Below are 16,940 nucleotides of genomic sequence, written 5' to 3' on the forward strand. Positions count from 1 at the left end.
ATGTATGTGTCTACCCTGTTGTGTCCAGAAGGCCTTGATTCTTGATGTCCTCCATGCCCTCTGGATCTTATACTTTTTTAAATTTCTATTAATTACACTTTATTCACTTTGTATCTCCCCATAATCCCCTCCCTCCTCCCCTCCCGGTCCCATTCTCCCTCCCCTTTCTTTATGCATGCCCCTCCCCAGTCCACTGATAGGGGAGGTCCTCCTCTCCTTCCTTCTGATCTTAGTCTATCAGATCTCATCAGGAGTGGCTGCATTGTCATCTTCTGTGGCCTGGTAAGGCTGCTCCTCCCTCAGGGGGAGGTGATCAAAGAGCAGGCCAATCAGATTGTGTCGGAGACCATCTCTCTTCCCATTACTATGTAACCCACTTGGACACTAAACTGCCATGGGCTACATCTGTGCAGGGGTTCTAGGTTATCTCCATGCATGGTACTTGTTTGGAGTATGAGTCTCTGGGAAGACCCCTGTGTTCAAATTTCTGGTTCTGTTGCTCTCCTTGTGGGGTTCCTGTCCTCTCCAGATCTTACTATTTCCCACTTCTTACATAAGATTCCATGCACTCTGCCCAATAGTTGGCCATAAATCTCAGCGTCTGCTTTGATAGTCTGCAGGGAAGAGCCTTTCAGAGGCCCTCTGTGGCAGGTTTCTAGGTTGTTTCCTGTTTTCTTCTTTTTCTGATGTCCTTCTTTGCCTCTCGGGATGGGGATGGAGGATTTTAGTCAGGGTCCTCTCTCCTGATTAGTTTCTTTAGATGTACAGATTTTACTAGGTTTATCCTATATTACATGTCTGTATGAGTGAGTATATACCATGTGTGTCTTTCTCCTTCTGGGATAGCTCACTCAGGATGATCCTTTCCAGGTCCCACCATTTACCTGCAAATTTCATGATTTCCTTATTTTTCATTGCTGAGTAATATTCCATTGTGTAGATGTACCACAATTTCTATATCCATTCTTCAGTTGAGAGGCATCTAGGCTTTTTACAGCTTCTAGCTATTACAAATAAAGCTGCTACAAACATGGTTGAGCAAATGTCCTTATTATGTACTTGAGCCTCTTTTGGATATATTCCCAGGAGTGGTATGGCTGGATCTTGAGGAAATGCTATTCCTAGTTGTCTGAGAAAGTGCCAGATTGATTTCCAGAGTGATTGTACAAGTTTATATTTCCACCAGCAGTGGAGGAGGGTTCCCCTTTCTCCACATCCTCTCCAGCATGTGTTGTCACTCGAGTTTTTCATCTTGGCCATTCTGATGGGTGTAAGGTGATATCTCAGGGTCGTTTTGATTTGCATTTCCCTGATGGCTAATGACGTTGAGCATTTCTTTAAGTGTTTCTCTGCCATTCGATATTCCTCTACATAGAATTCTCTGTTTAGCTTTGTTCCCCATTTTTTAATTGGATTACTTGGTTTGCTGCTTTTCAGCTTCTTTAGTTCTTTATATATACTGGATATTAGTCCTCTGGTTAGATAAAGGGTTGGTGAAGATTCTTTCCCAATCTGTAGGCAGTTGTTTTGTTTTGATGACGGTGTCCTTTGCTTTACAGAAGCTTTTCAGTTTCATGAGGTCCCATTTACTGATTGTTAGAGTCTATGCTGTTGGTGTTCTGTTCAGGAAGTTGTCTCCTGTACCAATGAGTTCTAGGTCTTCCCCACTTTTTCTTCTAACCGATTTAATGTTATGGGTTTTATGTTGAGGTCTTTGATCCACGTGGACTTTAGTTTTGTGCAGGCTGATAAGTATGGATCTATTTGCATTTTTCTACATGTAGAAATCCAGTTAGACCAGCACCATTTGTTGAAGATGCTATCTTTTTGCCATTGTATGGTTTTGGCATCTTTGTCAAAGATCAGGTGTCCATAAGTGTGTGGGTTTATTTCTGGGTCTTCGATTCTATTCCATTGATCCACCATTCTGTTTTTATGCCAGTGCCGAGCAGTTTTTATTACTGTTGCTCTATAGTACAGCTTAAGATTAGGGATGGAGATACCTCCAGAAGGTCTTTTATTGTAGAGGATTGTTTTAGCAATTCTGAGTTTCTTGTTATTCCATATGAAGTTGAGAATTTTTCTTTCCAGGTCTGTAAAGAATTGTTTTGGCAATTTGATGGGAATTGCACTAAATCTGTAGATTGCTTTTGGTAAGATGGCCATTTTTACTATGTTAATCCTGCCAAGCCATGAGCATGGGAGATCTTTCCATCTTCTCATATCTTCTAATTCTTTCTTCAGAGACTTGAAATTTTTTTCATACAAGTCTTTGACTTGCTTGGTTAGGGTTACACCAAGGTACTTTATGTCATTTGTGGCTATTGTGAAGGGTGTTGTTTCCCTAATTTGTCTCTCAGCCCTTTTGTCCTTTGTATACAGGAGGGCTACTGATTTTTTTGAGTTAATTTTGTAGCTAGCCACTTTGCTGAAGGTGTTTATCAGCTGTAGAGTTGTATCTTATACTTTTTCCACCTCTTTCTCCCTTATCCTTGAGGAGAGGAATTTTATGGAGATATCCATTACTCCCCTATCACCCTTTACACTACTGCATTCTACCTCTCCTCCCTTGAAAACCAACCCCTTTCCCTGTGGCCCCCAATTTTCTGACCTCTAGGGAATATTCCAAATGAAACAAACATATCTAAAATTCACATCTGAAGTTCTTGAATTAGAAGATAAAGGTAAGAACAACAACTGCCCTATAAGTCAGCAGAAACTTTTTCCTCTGGTAGTGGAAAGCACACAGGAATCAGTGGGTCAGATATGCTACCCTGCCACACACACACACACACACACACACACACACACACACACACCTCCATCCAAGCCTTTTAAAGCAGCATTGATCAGACACTTCTTTCTGTGTATTCCAAGAATCCAATTCTGCCTAAATGTTTTGTGGTATTTGAGAATCCAAGAAACATTTTCAATATTATTTGTTCTTTATGAAGAGAAAAAGTCATGTTAAAATAATCCTATCTGACCTTTGCTTATCTTGTGCTTATGCCATGTGGCCCAGCAGAGGTTGGCATTAATTGTCCCATTAATGGTCATTTCACTGTAAGGGGCCATTCTTATTTTTCTGTGTGAATATTAGCCACAGCTATGTTGAATATTTATAGGCAGTCACCAGAAAACAACTGGAAACCCCGGAAGAAGAGCCCCAAATCTCTTGGCTTTCAGTTCTGCCCACTCACTCATTATTGTACGAGCTCTTATAGAGAAACAGGGAGATTGGTTTCAGGTTAGGCAAAGGCTCAGTCCTAGCTCTGATATTTGCAATTGATTGTATGAGTTTGAGAATCTTCTGTAATTTCTCTGGTTCTCACTTTATCCTCTATGAGATATTTCCAATCTGGGAGAGCTCTTAATTAAAAATAAATAAAGCAGTGTTTCTAAAATCCAGATGCTGGCTCCTCACCCTCAGAATAGCTCCTGCCTTTAAGCAGAAGCAAACCGCTGCACACATTCTCCAAAGCTGTGCATTTGCTTCTGGCATGTTCCTCCTCTTCTTTGCACACTCTTTGGGAGGCACTCCTATCTAAGGCTTCCTAGGATATTTAAAAGAATAAAATGAAGCCTGATGTAGCACACATACCTAGACCCACTTGGTTCTGTAAAACACCATGTCCTTTTAGAGTAAATCTTTTCTTCATTGTTGGTTGTGTTCTCAGTTTGCAGAATGTTCTCCTGTTATTTTCTTGTAGAATGAGTGTGACTAATGAGTCAGGATGAAAGGTGGCAGAGGAAAGGACTTCCTCTTGCAATTACATACATATTGATGGAAAGCCTGACACAGAACAGGTTCTCAATGTATAGAAGACCGTTAGTTTATTTCCTCAAACTCAGAAGGAAAACCACCATTTAACATCTAGATCAGAAAAGCCAACAAGGTTCTCTGTGGACTTTGTGTTCCTACAACCCAGTGTGACAGACACAAATGCTGACCATCCTAAGTCTCAATGTCTTCAGTCCTCCTTTTCCTGATCATGTTACAAAATTTATGCAAACTGAAAATTAATACATGGGCAAAAAATTAACTTCCAGCCCACAGAGCTAAAGTGCATGTTTGTAAACTAAAGACTAATTTACCACTTTTCTTTCATGGCTTGTACTTGAGAGATTGTACCTAAAATTTCATGGCCCTAATCCAAGGTCATGTAAATTTTTCAGTGTCTAATTTTGGAAGTTTTTCAGTCTTGCACTTAGTTATACGAACCATTTTGAGTTAAATTTTGTGAAAAGTTTCTAGGTACATGTAATCTTTTATGCATATGTGGATTCCACTGTTCCAGCACCATTTGTTTAAAACACCACCTTTCTCCACTGAAACGTCCTTGATCCTTTGTCAAAGGTCAGTTGACTTAACTCCAGGTTCTGAAAACATGTTCTACTGCTGTACATGTTTATTATTTCCCCACACCACACTGTCTTTAGAGAACACTGAAATCAGGCAGTGTGAGTCCTTCCAAATTCATTGTTCTTCAGTACCATGCTAGTGACTGGAGAACTTTTGACTATTTGTGTGAACATTAGAGTTATTATGTTACTATCTACAAGTACCTTTCTTGGATTTTAAGCAATATTTTAACTCTATAGTTAATCTGAGGAGGATTTGACATCATCACAGAAAGCTTCTATAAACATGAAGCACCTCCCATTTGTTCAGATTTCTTTAGACTTCTCTTATCAAAGACTTTTCTGGTTTCTGTGTGTTGTCCATTCACAGTTCGTAAGCATTATGTCTGACCTCCTAGAACACATTTTTAAAAATTAATTAATTATTCACTTTACATCCCAATTGTAGCCCCCTTCTTCCTCTTCTACCAGACCCACCTTCCTTCCTTCTTCCCCAAATACTCCCTTCCTTCCCTCTCAAAAAAGGGGACCCTCCCACCTACCCATCCCAGCACATCAAGTTGTATCAGGAATGAGCACATCCTCTACCTTGGTGGCCTGGCAAGGCAGCTTCACTGGGGGCAAGTGATGAAAAAGCATAGGAAAGAGTCCTTGTCAGAGACAGCCCAACTCCCCTTACTAGGAACCCACATGAAGACCAAGCTGTCTGTCGTGTACATATGTTTAGGGGGCCTAGGTCCAACCCATACATGGTCCTTGGTAGGCCTTCACCTGGACCCAGGTTAATTGGCTCTGTTGGTCTTCTTGTGAAGATCCTGTTCCCTCCAGGTCTTTCTTTCCATCCTCCCACTCTTCTACAAGGCTACCTGTGTTCCACCCATCATTTAGCTGTGAGTCTCAGTATGTTTCAGTCTGCTGCTGGGTGGAGCCTCTCCAAGGACAGATAACCTAAGCTCCTGCCTTCAAGCATAGCAGAGTGTCCTTAATAGTATCAAGGGTTCGTCCTCTCCCATGGTGTGGCCAGTCATTGGTTGGACATTCCCTCAGTCTCTGCTCTATCTTTATCCCTGCACATCTTGTAGGCGGGGTAAATTTTGGGTAGAAGTTTTTGTATGTGGGTTGGTGTTCCCCTCTCTACATGCTGTCTTGCCTGTTTAGAGGGTGACCTCTTCAGTCTCCATGTCCCCCCACCACCACAAATAAGGGTCTCCATTATAGTCACCCCCATATCCTCCCAGAAGCCTATCCTGCCATAGGTATCCAGCCTGTCTCAGAGATGCCCCAGGCCATGGTTTCTCTTCTCTCTGCATGCCTTTTGTCCTCCTTCTCTACCTTCCCCACTCTCTCCAGATCAGATCCCTACCCTAATTTCTCTCAGTACTCTCTCTCTCTTATCTTGTTTTCTCTCTTTATGCACTTCCTCTGTCTTTTCTATTTCCTCTTCTCGTTGAGATTTATGAATCCTCCCTTGGTTCCACCTTGTTACTTAGCTTCTTTGGGTCTGGGAATTTTAGTATGATCATCCTATACTATATGGCTAATATCTGCTTATAAGTGAGTGCATACCATGTGTGTCTTTCTGGGTCTGAGATACCTCACTCAGGATGAGCTTTTCTAGTTTCCATCATTTGCTTGCAAATTTCATGATATTCTTGTTTTTAATAGCTAAATAATATTCTATAGTGTAAATATACCACAGTTTGTTTTTTTTTTTTTTCTTTCTTTTTTCTTCTTTTTTTAACCACAGTTTCTTTATCTGTTCTTCAGTTAAGGGACATCTAGGTTGTTTCCAGATTCTGGCCATTGCAAATAAAGCTGCTATGAACAAAGCTGAGTGAGTGTCCTTGTGGTATGATAGAGCATCTTTTGGGTATATGCCCAGGAGTTGTATAGCTGGGTCTTGAGGTAGAGCTGTTCCCAATTTTCTGATAAACCTCCACATTGATTTCCAAAGTGGTTGTACAAGTTTGCACTCCCACCAGCAATGGAGGAGAGTTCCCCTTTCTCCACATCCTCACCAACATGTGCTGTCATTTGAATTTTTTATCTCAGTCATTCTGACAGGTCTAAGATGGAATCTCAGAGTCTTTTTGAGCTTGATTTCTCAGATGGCTAATGACAATGAGCATTTCTTTATGTGTTTCTCTGCCATTCGAGATTCCTCTATTGAGAATTCTCTGTTTAGCTCTTTACCCCATCTTTTAATTGGATTATTTGGTTTGTTGCTGTTTAATTTCTTGAGTTCTTTTTTGGTCGCTATTAGGCTTTTATTTTGAAAATATTCTTAAAACCACTGTGTAACCTTTTTAAGTCTTTTTAAAAATTAACTTATTTATTCATATGACATCCTCATCACTGACCCCTCCTCTCCTCCCAGTCTTCTCCTCAGACACTCCTTCCCCCCATTCTCCCCTCTTCTTTTCCTCAGAGAAGGGGGAGGTCCTCCAGGGGCACCAACCTACCCTGGCACATTAAGTCACTACAAAATAGGCTCATCCTCTCCCATTGAGGCCAGACAAGGTAGCCCATTTAGGGGAACGCGGTCCAAGGCAGGCCTCCAAGTTAGAGCATCCCCTCCCTCAACCACCACTCCAGTTGCTGTTCATCTGCTACGTATGTGAAGGGGGCCTAGGACCAGCCCATGCATGATCTTTGGTTGGTAATTCAGTCTCTGTGAGCCCCCCACGGGCCCAGGTTGGTTGACTCTGTAGATCCTTGACCCCAACAGCTCCCTCTTAAGTGCTCTGTTTCTTTATATATTTTGGATATTAACCCTTTGTCAGATATAGGGTTGGTGAAGATCTTTTCCCAATCCGTAGGCTACCTTTTTGTTCTGTTGCCTTACAGAAGATTTTAAGTTTCAAGAGGTCCCATTTATTAATTGTTGCTCTTAGAGCCTGAGCTGTTGATGTTCTGTTCAGGAAGTTGTTTCCTGTGTCAATGAGTTCAAGGTTCTTCTCCACTTTCTCTTCTAATAGATTTAGTGTCTTTGGTTTTACTTTAAGGTCCTTAATCCACTAAGACTTTAGTTTTGTGCAGGGTGGTAGCTATGGATCTATTTGCATTTTTCTACATATAGACATCCAGTTAGACCAGTACTGTTTGGTGACGATGCTACCATTTTTCTATCTTATGGTTTTGGCTTCTTTGTCCAAAATCAAATATCCATAGATGTGTGGATTTATTTCTGGGTCTTCAATTTGATGCTATTGATCCACCAGTCTGTTTCTATGCCAGTACCATACATTTTTATATTACTGTTGCTCTGTAGTACAGCTTGAAATCAGAAATGGAGATAACTCCAGCAGTTCTTTTATTGTTCAGGTTTGTTTTAGCTATTCTGAGTTTTTCGTTTTTCCATATGAAGTTGAAAGTGTTTTTTCAAGGTCTATAAAGAATTGTGTTGGTATTTTGATGTGCTTTTGGTTCGGTAGCCAATTTTCCTATGCTAATCCTATTGATCCAGGAGAATTGGAGATCTTTCCATCTTCTGGTATCTTCTTCAATTTCTTTCTTCTTAGAATTGAAGTTCTTATACACAGGTCTTTTGCTTGCTTGGTTAGAGTTATCCCTAAATACTTTATATTATTCGTGGCTATTGTGAAAAGTATTCTTTCCCTAATTTCTTTCTCATTCCATTTATCACTTGTATACAAGAGGGCTAATTTTTTTTTTTTAGTTAATTTTGTATCCAGCCACTTTGCTGAAGGTGCTTATCAGCTGTAGAAGTTCCCTAGTTAAATTTTGGCGGCCACTTATATCTACTATCATATCATCTGCCAATAGTGATACTTTAACTTCTTCATTTCCAATTTGTATTCCCTTGATCCCCCTTGAACTCCTTGATCTAGCTAGGATAAAACTTCAAGCACTATATTGAAGAGATATGAAGAGAGCAGGCAGTCCTGTCTTGTCCCTGAGTTTAGTGGGATTGCTTTAGGTCTGGAACACATTTAAATGGTACAGTAATGGTGTGAATCTGACATCCCTGAAAGCCTCTTATGTAGGAGGTTTAGCTAGATGGGCTTTAGGAGGTAGATAGACTCTGACATAATGATGCATTAACCTCCAGATGAAGTTATAATTTCAATAGGTATTGGGAGGTGGTAGAACTGTGTAAGCTAGGATCTAGTTGGAGGAATAAAGGTCACTGGGGACTTGCTTTGTTCCTAGGCTCTTGCTGTATTTCTCTGCCTGCTTGTATATAGCCCTGAGCTAAGGTGCTCTATTCTTACATAGACTCCCACTGTCCTTATAGTCTTTATTTCAGGCTCAGACCTTTAGAGCCAGTCAAACTCAGTGACACCTCTGAAACTGTGAGCCAAGATAAGCCTTTCTTCTGTTGGTTATCTCCAGTATTTCATTACAATAGTAGAAAGTCTAACACAAATACTGTATATTTAAACCTTATTTATTATCTCTGTGTGTGTGTGTGTGTGTGTGTGAGAGAGAGAGAGAGAGAGAGAGAGAGAGAGAGAGAGAGAGTATGTGTATATGGGGGAACAAATACTATGTGGAGAACTACAGACTGGTTGAAGGGGATGTTATACTTGGAATTAGCAGCGTACATAGTAGGGTGGCAGGCGGCAAGCAATGGTCCATAGTGTTGAAGGGACATGTATGCCACGGTCCATGTGTGTAAGTCACACAACAATACTGTGCAGTCAGTTTTTCTTTCTGCCTTTACATGGTTGTACGTACAGAAATCAGTTTGCCAGGCTACACTTATCCACGGAGCCATCTCATCAGCCTATGCTTTCATCTCGAGTTACACTTGTTTTACTGTGGGTGCATGGGAAAACATTTGACTTTTGCGTACTATCCATCATCAGTTATTAGTCCCAGGGAAATTTTTTATCAATTCCTTGGATTTTCTACATTAATAACCTTAACATCCATGAGTAAAGAAAATCCTATTTCTTATTTAACAAATTACATATATTTCTTTCTCTTCCATATTTTTAATTTTATATATGTGTGTGTTTGTATGCACACAAGAGTGTGGGTGCCCATGCAGTCCAGAAGAGGACATCAATCCCTTAGAGCTAGTGATTTTGAGTCACTCCATGTAGGTCCTGGGAACTGAACTATGGTCCTCTGCAAGAGCATCCAGGACTCTGAACTGCCAAGCCATCTCTTGAGCCCTTCCCATTCATATTTTCCTGCAGTAACCACGACTTTAGGTAGCATGTTGAATGGGAGTGGTGAGAAGAAGGTCCCACCTTATTCTGAATCTGAGCAGCACACTGTCATATTTTCTTCCTTTGCTTGATGCTAACTGTGAGAAGCAAGATCTTTACCAGGTGGAGGAATTTCATGTTCCTCCTGTTGGTTGAGAATTTCTGACTGAGAAAACCTCGTCTTTGAAGACTCAGATATTTTCTTTTAACTTTTACTCCTTTTCTCTATATGATCCTAAGTTATGCTTATCTATCTATTTTATTTTTATGTCCTTGCTTCCTAAAATGGTATAATTAAGCCATCTGGAGATTTTTTTACAAGGCTTCCTAAATAGCTAGGATTTTGACCCCAGGTAAAATAAATTACAACGATCTTATGTAAGAGTGAACGATGATTTGTTCTAAGTATTTTTGAATTTTGTGTGTATGAGGGGAGAATCAAAGAAGATTGTCTGTTTACAAACAACAGATTTAGCCAGTGAATGCCATAGAGATACAAGTAGGAGACATGTTGACATTGAGTTTGTGAAGGTTAAATGATGAATACGATTTGCAAGAGAAATAGCAAAGATTTCTTTCCAAGATTTTATTGTTTGACAGTATCATACAATTATATAATGAATTAAGTCATTTTACACACACAGGCACACATATAACCCCTTCCTGTATCTCTTCCCCAGCCATCTTTCTTTTAAATTCTTCTTCCCAATAAATACTCCCTACTATGATTATCATCTGGGAAGGGACATGCATGCCCTAAGGAAATCAGTGTTCCAGGCTTACCTCTCTGTACACCATCACCTTTTGTGATCTGAATTGGATTGACTTGTGTTCAGACCACATGTTTCTTTGGAAAGTGAGAACTTTGAATGCAGGCTCTTGCATACAAACACACACACATACATAGTTGCTATAGATAGATGGGGTTTGTCTTACTTCTATCTAGGAAGAATATATCTTCATAACATGTATCCGATAGGACCCTGTAAAATAAACACACTAAGAAACAAGCACAAAAGAAACCAAAGAACAAGTTTTCCATTCTTTTTCCTCAGGAACAAGAATCCCATGTCTTCTTTTTGAGGTGTGGTCCACTGAGCTTATTTAAAGTTTCTTGCATGGTGGTGAGTGGAAGGTTATTTACTGGAGCAAGAGTACTTCAATGGCTACACCACTGATGAAAATGACATCTCATACCCCAACAGCCATTCATTACCAGCAGTCCCTCAGGAGGGGTGAAGCCTCATGGGTCATTCTCATCATGATGGAACATAGAGGAGTGAACTATTGTGCAGATAACCACAGCTGTAAGCTTACTTGTATCTGAAAGACAGCAATATGATCAGTCAAACACAGAATGAAGACCAGAGTTATAGTCAAGTTCATTCATAGTTGTTCAATTTTGAACAAATTGAATAATTCTTCCTTAGTTCTGTGGTCTTGTTCAGGAGTGCAATGACAATAATCCATCACTACCACTGCCAGATCCTGCCTGCCTTCCTCTCAGATTTATTTCAGGGCTCTGTAAAATGAGGACCATGAGACTTTCATTTATAGGAGACAGTAGGACAAAAGAGTCAGATTAAGACCAGAAGGAAGGTCCACCAGAAACTGTCAACATAGACTTAGATTTTTCACCAAACCTACTTTATTAGAGTTCTTAAGCTCCTTTACCTCCTTTCCAACCCCTTCCCACCTTAGATAGGAGATTAGTAGAGAAAAGGACTGTAGACTTTTTTTATCACAAGACCCTTTCTCAACAATACAACATCTTAGCGTGCACAGTTTCAAGGTAAGGAAAAGCTCTAGGCAGTAAAAGATCTACTAGCATTCTGGCATATTTTGAGAGAGGATAGAGAACCTGTTTCTTTGTTTTGTGTAGTGTTTGTTTGTATTACAGGGTCATCTTGGGTGTATATTATGAAGATGTTTTTCTAGTGAGGAGTAAGACAAATCCTCGTTTATCTCTGGCAGCCACGCTGGATCCTGCATCTAAAGTTCTCACTTCCTAAAAGAAACACGTGGTCTGAACACAAGTCAAACTAATTCAAATCACAAAGATGACAGTGTACAGAAAAGTGAGCCTGGAACACCGATTTCCTCAGGGCATCCACGTCCCTGCCTAGCCGATAGCTCTAGAAAGACAGTTTCAAAATCACAGGGAAATCAAACAGCTGTGGGGCAGCGCCCGAGGCTCGCCACCACCTTCGCCGGGCAGCTGACTCTTCAAACTCTGGAAACAGCAAGTGTCTGGCAGGGGCGCCACACCCGAGACTCGGGTCCTAATGAATAATCAGACACAGTTCTGTTTGTGTCTGTAACAGACACAAATCTGTTCCCTCTATTTCATACAGCTTGCTTTCAGCCACACCTTCATTTCAGCCTGGACTCACAACGATTTGGCTACACTGGTCAGGAGGGTGTAGACTGAGTCTCCAGGGACCAAGGATACCTGTTTCTCTGAATTAAAGTGAAAGAACAAGAAAGCAGTGAGGGGGCAGTGGTGTTAGGGCCTAAACCCAGGGAAGACACCACCGTCTGCTCTCATAGTCCCTGCTAAAGTCACTCCCTTCAGGAAGGCAGTTCTGAGAAGTCATCCCTTAGGGAGGCAGAGAAGCAGGTGGCCGAAGGGCTAAAGCATCAATCTCCCACCACACTGTGCGGTAAGTTAATGGTGTGTCGCACTGTTAATGAACTTGGTCTGTCCATGACGACAGGATTCAGTAGAGAACATTCATCCTCAACTCAATAAGGAGAAAAATGATTTCAATAAAAATGACATAGGGTTCCCAGATAAATTATCTATATTAACATGGCACTTTTCAGCTGTCGGCTTTGTTATATATTCATATAATTAATATCCCAAATCAGCCTCCCCTTCTATATTATCGGGCAGAAGCCGAAAAGTTTTAAGGGAAACAGGCAGGACCTTAGGTGTAATCGACAATGTGTGTGACAGAGAGTGCTTGTATTTTGACTCTGCTGCCACGGCTTCTAATCCATCCTGCTCTAGGCTGAAGAAGCTGACCTAACTTTTGCTTGCTTCTCCGGCTCGTGTGTACACTGATGCCAGATGTAAGAATAAGATAAAGAGAACAGATCCCCTTGGGTAACAAGTTCATAGCTTTTCCGCCCCAACCCCCCACTTCTCAGCCTCTAGAAATATACTTGGCTGTAAAAGTTAGAATGAAAGGAAATACAGCTTCATGAGGGGGGCTAGTGGCTCAGTCCTGTATTTTTAGCACTCAGGGGTACTAGGATAGGAGTTTATAAGGCTGGCCTGGACTGCATAGTAAGACTGTGTGTAAAAATTTAAAACTTAAAAAGTGAATATAACTCTTGTGTGGGATGGGAGGGGCAGTATATGAGTGTGGTTTACACATGTGTGATATACATGTGGTGTGGGGAGGTGTCTGGGATGTGTGTGTTTAATGTATGTTGAGGTGTATGGTGTGTGTAAGTGTATGAATGCAACTCTATAGTGCGTGGGGAAGCCAGAACACAGCCTTAGGTACCATCCACCATTTTGTTTTGTTTTGTTTTGTTTTGTTTTGTTTTGTTTTGTTCTGTTTTGTTTTGTTTTGTTTTGTTTTGTTTTGTTTTGTTGAGACAGCATCTGTCACTGGCCGGAGGCTCACCAATTAGACCAGGCTGACACGCCAGCGAGCTCCAGGCATCTTCTCGTCTCTGCCTCTCAGTGAGTGCTGGGATAAGTATGCGCCACGACACCTTCCCTTTCTGTGAGTCTGAGGGACGGAGCTGGAATCCTCAGGCTTGCACAGCAAGAATATGCACTGAGCCATCGCCCATCCTGAGTATGGCTGCTGTCCGTCCTGACCTAGCAGAGCCTTGTAGCTACAAGATGTCTAGAGTGAAAACATTAAGAGTTAAAATCCAGGTTCCACCACGTAGAAATCTAGAAAAATCATCAAGTCCCTGAGTTCACAAAAGCATTATGGTGTTCAGTGGCCACATGGCCACGTGTGCTTCACCTACAGTATTGTTATGTAGTTAACAGTTAAGTAGCCTTCATTTTGTGGTCTTTCGGCTGATGGTGTTCATTTTATATAATCACTCTATGAATCTTTATTGAACGTCTATCATGAGCCAACAATACTGTTTTAAGTGATGGGGATAAAAAAATAAATACAGTGGATATGGTCCAGATCCCATTAAAATGCAGCAGGGAGCTGGGAAGTCATTAAAAGTGCTTTCCACACAAGCGCTAGGATTTGAGCTCAGTCCCTAGCTCCCATGGGTTGTGGCAAGTGCCTGTAACTGTAAAGACAGAGACAGGGGGATTGTGGAGGCTTGCTGCCCAGAACTACAGCTACAGCTTAGCTGATACAGCTTAGCTGATTCATCTTAGCTGAATCTGAAAAGTCGGGCTCTGTGAAAGACCGTGTCTCAAAAAATAAAAGTGAAGAGTGATTAATGAAAGCTCCTGATGTTAGCCTCGCGTGCCCACACATAGCTACACACGTGAATATGTCTACATGTACGCACAACAGCAAAAGTGTGGAGTAAGAAAAATAACCAACCACCGGGCAAATATTTGCTACAATGAATTCACAACGAATAAGGGTCTTATTTTAAAACAAATGGCTAACAAGAGTAACTAAATCAGTCACCAGAGTATGAGGAGTATTCTAATGTGAAAATGGGTGAAACGATTCATTTCATTTATGTATGTTCACATTGTGTTCAACTCAGCACACACCTCACGCAAAGTACATACAAGTTCCGTTTTAGCCTTTGCTCCTTATTAACTCTGACTCTCACCTCAGTACAGGACCTCTTCCAGAAACCTGGTGTGTGCATTCACTGCGCTCTCACGCCTTCATTCAGGACCTCACACTCTCTTAAAATAGACATTGTATTGGATTCACGTATGTTGTGGCTCAGGATAAAGTATTCCACCAAAGATCCAACAGTTCAGGGCTTGGTCCACAGTCCTGGGGGCAATAGTCTCATATTAGAGTCATGTCATAGGGCATGGTACTTGGGGTATTGTGGAATTCTAGTCTTTGATTTTTTTTTTTGGTTCCTGAAATGATAGTACATTTTTTTCTATCAGCCACTACCTGCCCTAGTCTACTGCATTGCCACAAGTAAAAATCAATGAGGCAAAAACATGGACCAAACCCTTCAAAACTACTAGCCAGCAAAAAAATGCCTTTCTCTTTTTACAGTGAGTATCTCGTGTAGTCTGTTACAGCAACGGAAAGCTGACCACTCTCCCACATTGGGTACCTAGGAGGACTGTGTTAGAAATGAGCTGCCTTCCTTAGCACTGTTCTGTAGTGACGCATTGTGCTATGATAGAGGCTTCGTTGAGAAGGTGCATTGCTATGCTGAGTGCTCTGCTGTATGCAAAGCAGGTACTTTGCTTTTCTGTCTTCCCAGGGACAGCCAAGGATCTTCCTTCCATGCTGCCACAATTATATACCTTACGACCTGTCCCTGTGTGCTGGGGTGTAAGCTTTGTTTACACATTCAGGGATCAGAACTCTGAGGCTTGAGGTCTGTGATAGGTTACTCACTGTACCATCTTCTACTCCTCTGTCCTTTCCAAGGCACAGCATTGTCTGCTTACTTGTTACTTGGTGGAAGATACTAGTGTTTCACTGTTTTTGAAGTTTGTATCTTCCTGAACACATATGATCTCTCCTGTCTTCAGATTACTCTCAAGTTAATCACACTCATGCTCCCCAACACACACACACATAAACAGTGGTTCCTTTTAATCTAGAGGGAACATTGCCCACTTTCCCTGGCTCTGCTCCCATTTCTTACTGATTCTAATCCCCACCCCACCCCGCAGTGAGTTTACATGTTGGTCTCATTTGACATTCTTCAGAAAGAAAAAAAAAAAAGACTGAATTTGTCATCTTCTGTTTTGCTGCCTATTTGATTTAATATAGTCCATGTTTTCATGTCAATCAATCATGTTTACCCTTTAAAGTTTTTTGGTCCTGTTTAGGAATTTTTTTCTCCACTTAAAAATTAGAGATATTTTCATCACACATCACTGTCTAAGATATTTTTATTTCTGCTAGTCTGTCTAGAACTTAACTCTTCCTGAAGCCAGATGTTGTGGCAAAGGCCTTCACTCTGGGCACTAGATTCATAGAGGAAGAAAAGGAGCAAATTCTTGGGTGTCCATTGGCTACATCTATGTAGAAGACCTAGGTCAAGTCTATGCATGGTCCTTGGTAGGTGCTTCAGTCTCCTCAAGCCCCACTGGGCCCTAATCTGTTGGCTCTGTTGCTCTTCTTGTGGAGATCCTGTCACCTCCAGGTCCTTCTATCCTGCCCCCACCCACTCACCCACCCACTCCCACACACACATACACACACTTTTCCACAAGACTCTCTGTGCTTTGCTCAGTGTTTGGCTATGAGTCTCAGCATTTGTTTCAATCCGCTGCTGGGTGTAGCATTTCAGAGGACAGCTATCCTAGGCTTCTGTCTGTGAGCATAGCAGAATATTGTTAATAGTGTCAGAGGTTGGCTCTCTCCCATGGTGTTGGTCTCAGGTTGGGCCAGGCATTTGTTGCACATTCCCTCAAACTCTGCTCTTCCTTTATCCCTGCACATCTTATAGGCAGAGTAAATTTGGGGTCAAAGTTTTTATTAGTGTTCCCCTCCTTCCACTAGAAGTTTTGTATCTTCTTCAGTTTCCATGAGCCCTACTACTAAAAGTCTCAGCAGAGTCACCCCCATATTTTTCCCAAACCCTACCCTGTCCTAGGTCTCCATCTTGTCACAGAGATGGCTCTGCCCATGGTTTCTCTTCTTTCTGCAGGCCCTCTGTCCTCCAACCCCAATCCCTCAGGTCAGATATCCAGCCTCATTTCTCTCTGTGCACCCTCCCCTACCTTATTCCCTCTCTTCAACCACTACCTCTGTCTATTCTATTTCCCCATCTAAGTGAGATTTAACTTCCCTTTGGGTCCTGCTTGTTACTTAGCTTCTTTAGATCTTTAGATCTGTGCATTGTAGTATGTTTATCCTGTACTATATGATTAAAATCCACTTATGAATGAGTATATACCTTGTGTGTCTTTCTGGGTCTGGGTTATCTCACTCGGGATGATCTTTTCTAGTTCCATCCATTTGCCTGCAAATTTCATGATTTCCTTGTTTATAAAAGCTGAGTAGTATTCCATTGTATAAATGTAGCACAATTTCTATATCCATTCTTCAGTTGAGGGACATCTAGGTTGTTTCCAGATTCTGGCTATTATAAATAAAGCTACTATGAACATAGTTGAGCAAGCGTCATTGCATGGTAGATATCTTTGGGTATATGCCAAGGAGTGGTATAGATGGGTCTTAAGGTAGAGCTATTCCCAAATTTGCACTCCCACCAGCAGTGGAGGAGTGTTTCCCCTTC

The 16,940-nt window shown here is 41.4% G+C and overlaps 1 protein-coding gene across 3 annotated transcripts in view; it reads left to right on the top strand.

The window, feature by feature from the left end:
* The window catches only part of Kcnmb2 (potassium calcium-activated channel subfamily M regulatory beta subunit 2), a 272,219-nt gene that overhangs the window by 88,061 nt on the left and 167,218 nt on the right, over nt 1-16,940 (top strand). The window lies entirely within an intron of this gene.

Source organism: Meriones unguiculatus, chromosome 2, assembly GCF_030254825.1.
Source record: "Meriones unguiculatus strain TT.TT164.6M chromosome 2, Bangor_MerUng_6.1, whole genome shotgun sequence".
In the NCBI taxonomy this organism is placed as follows: Eukaryota; Metazoa; Chordata; class Mammalia; order Rodentia; family Muridae; genus Meriones; species Meriones unguiculatus.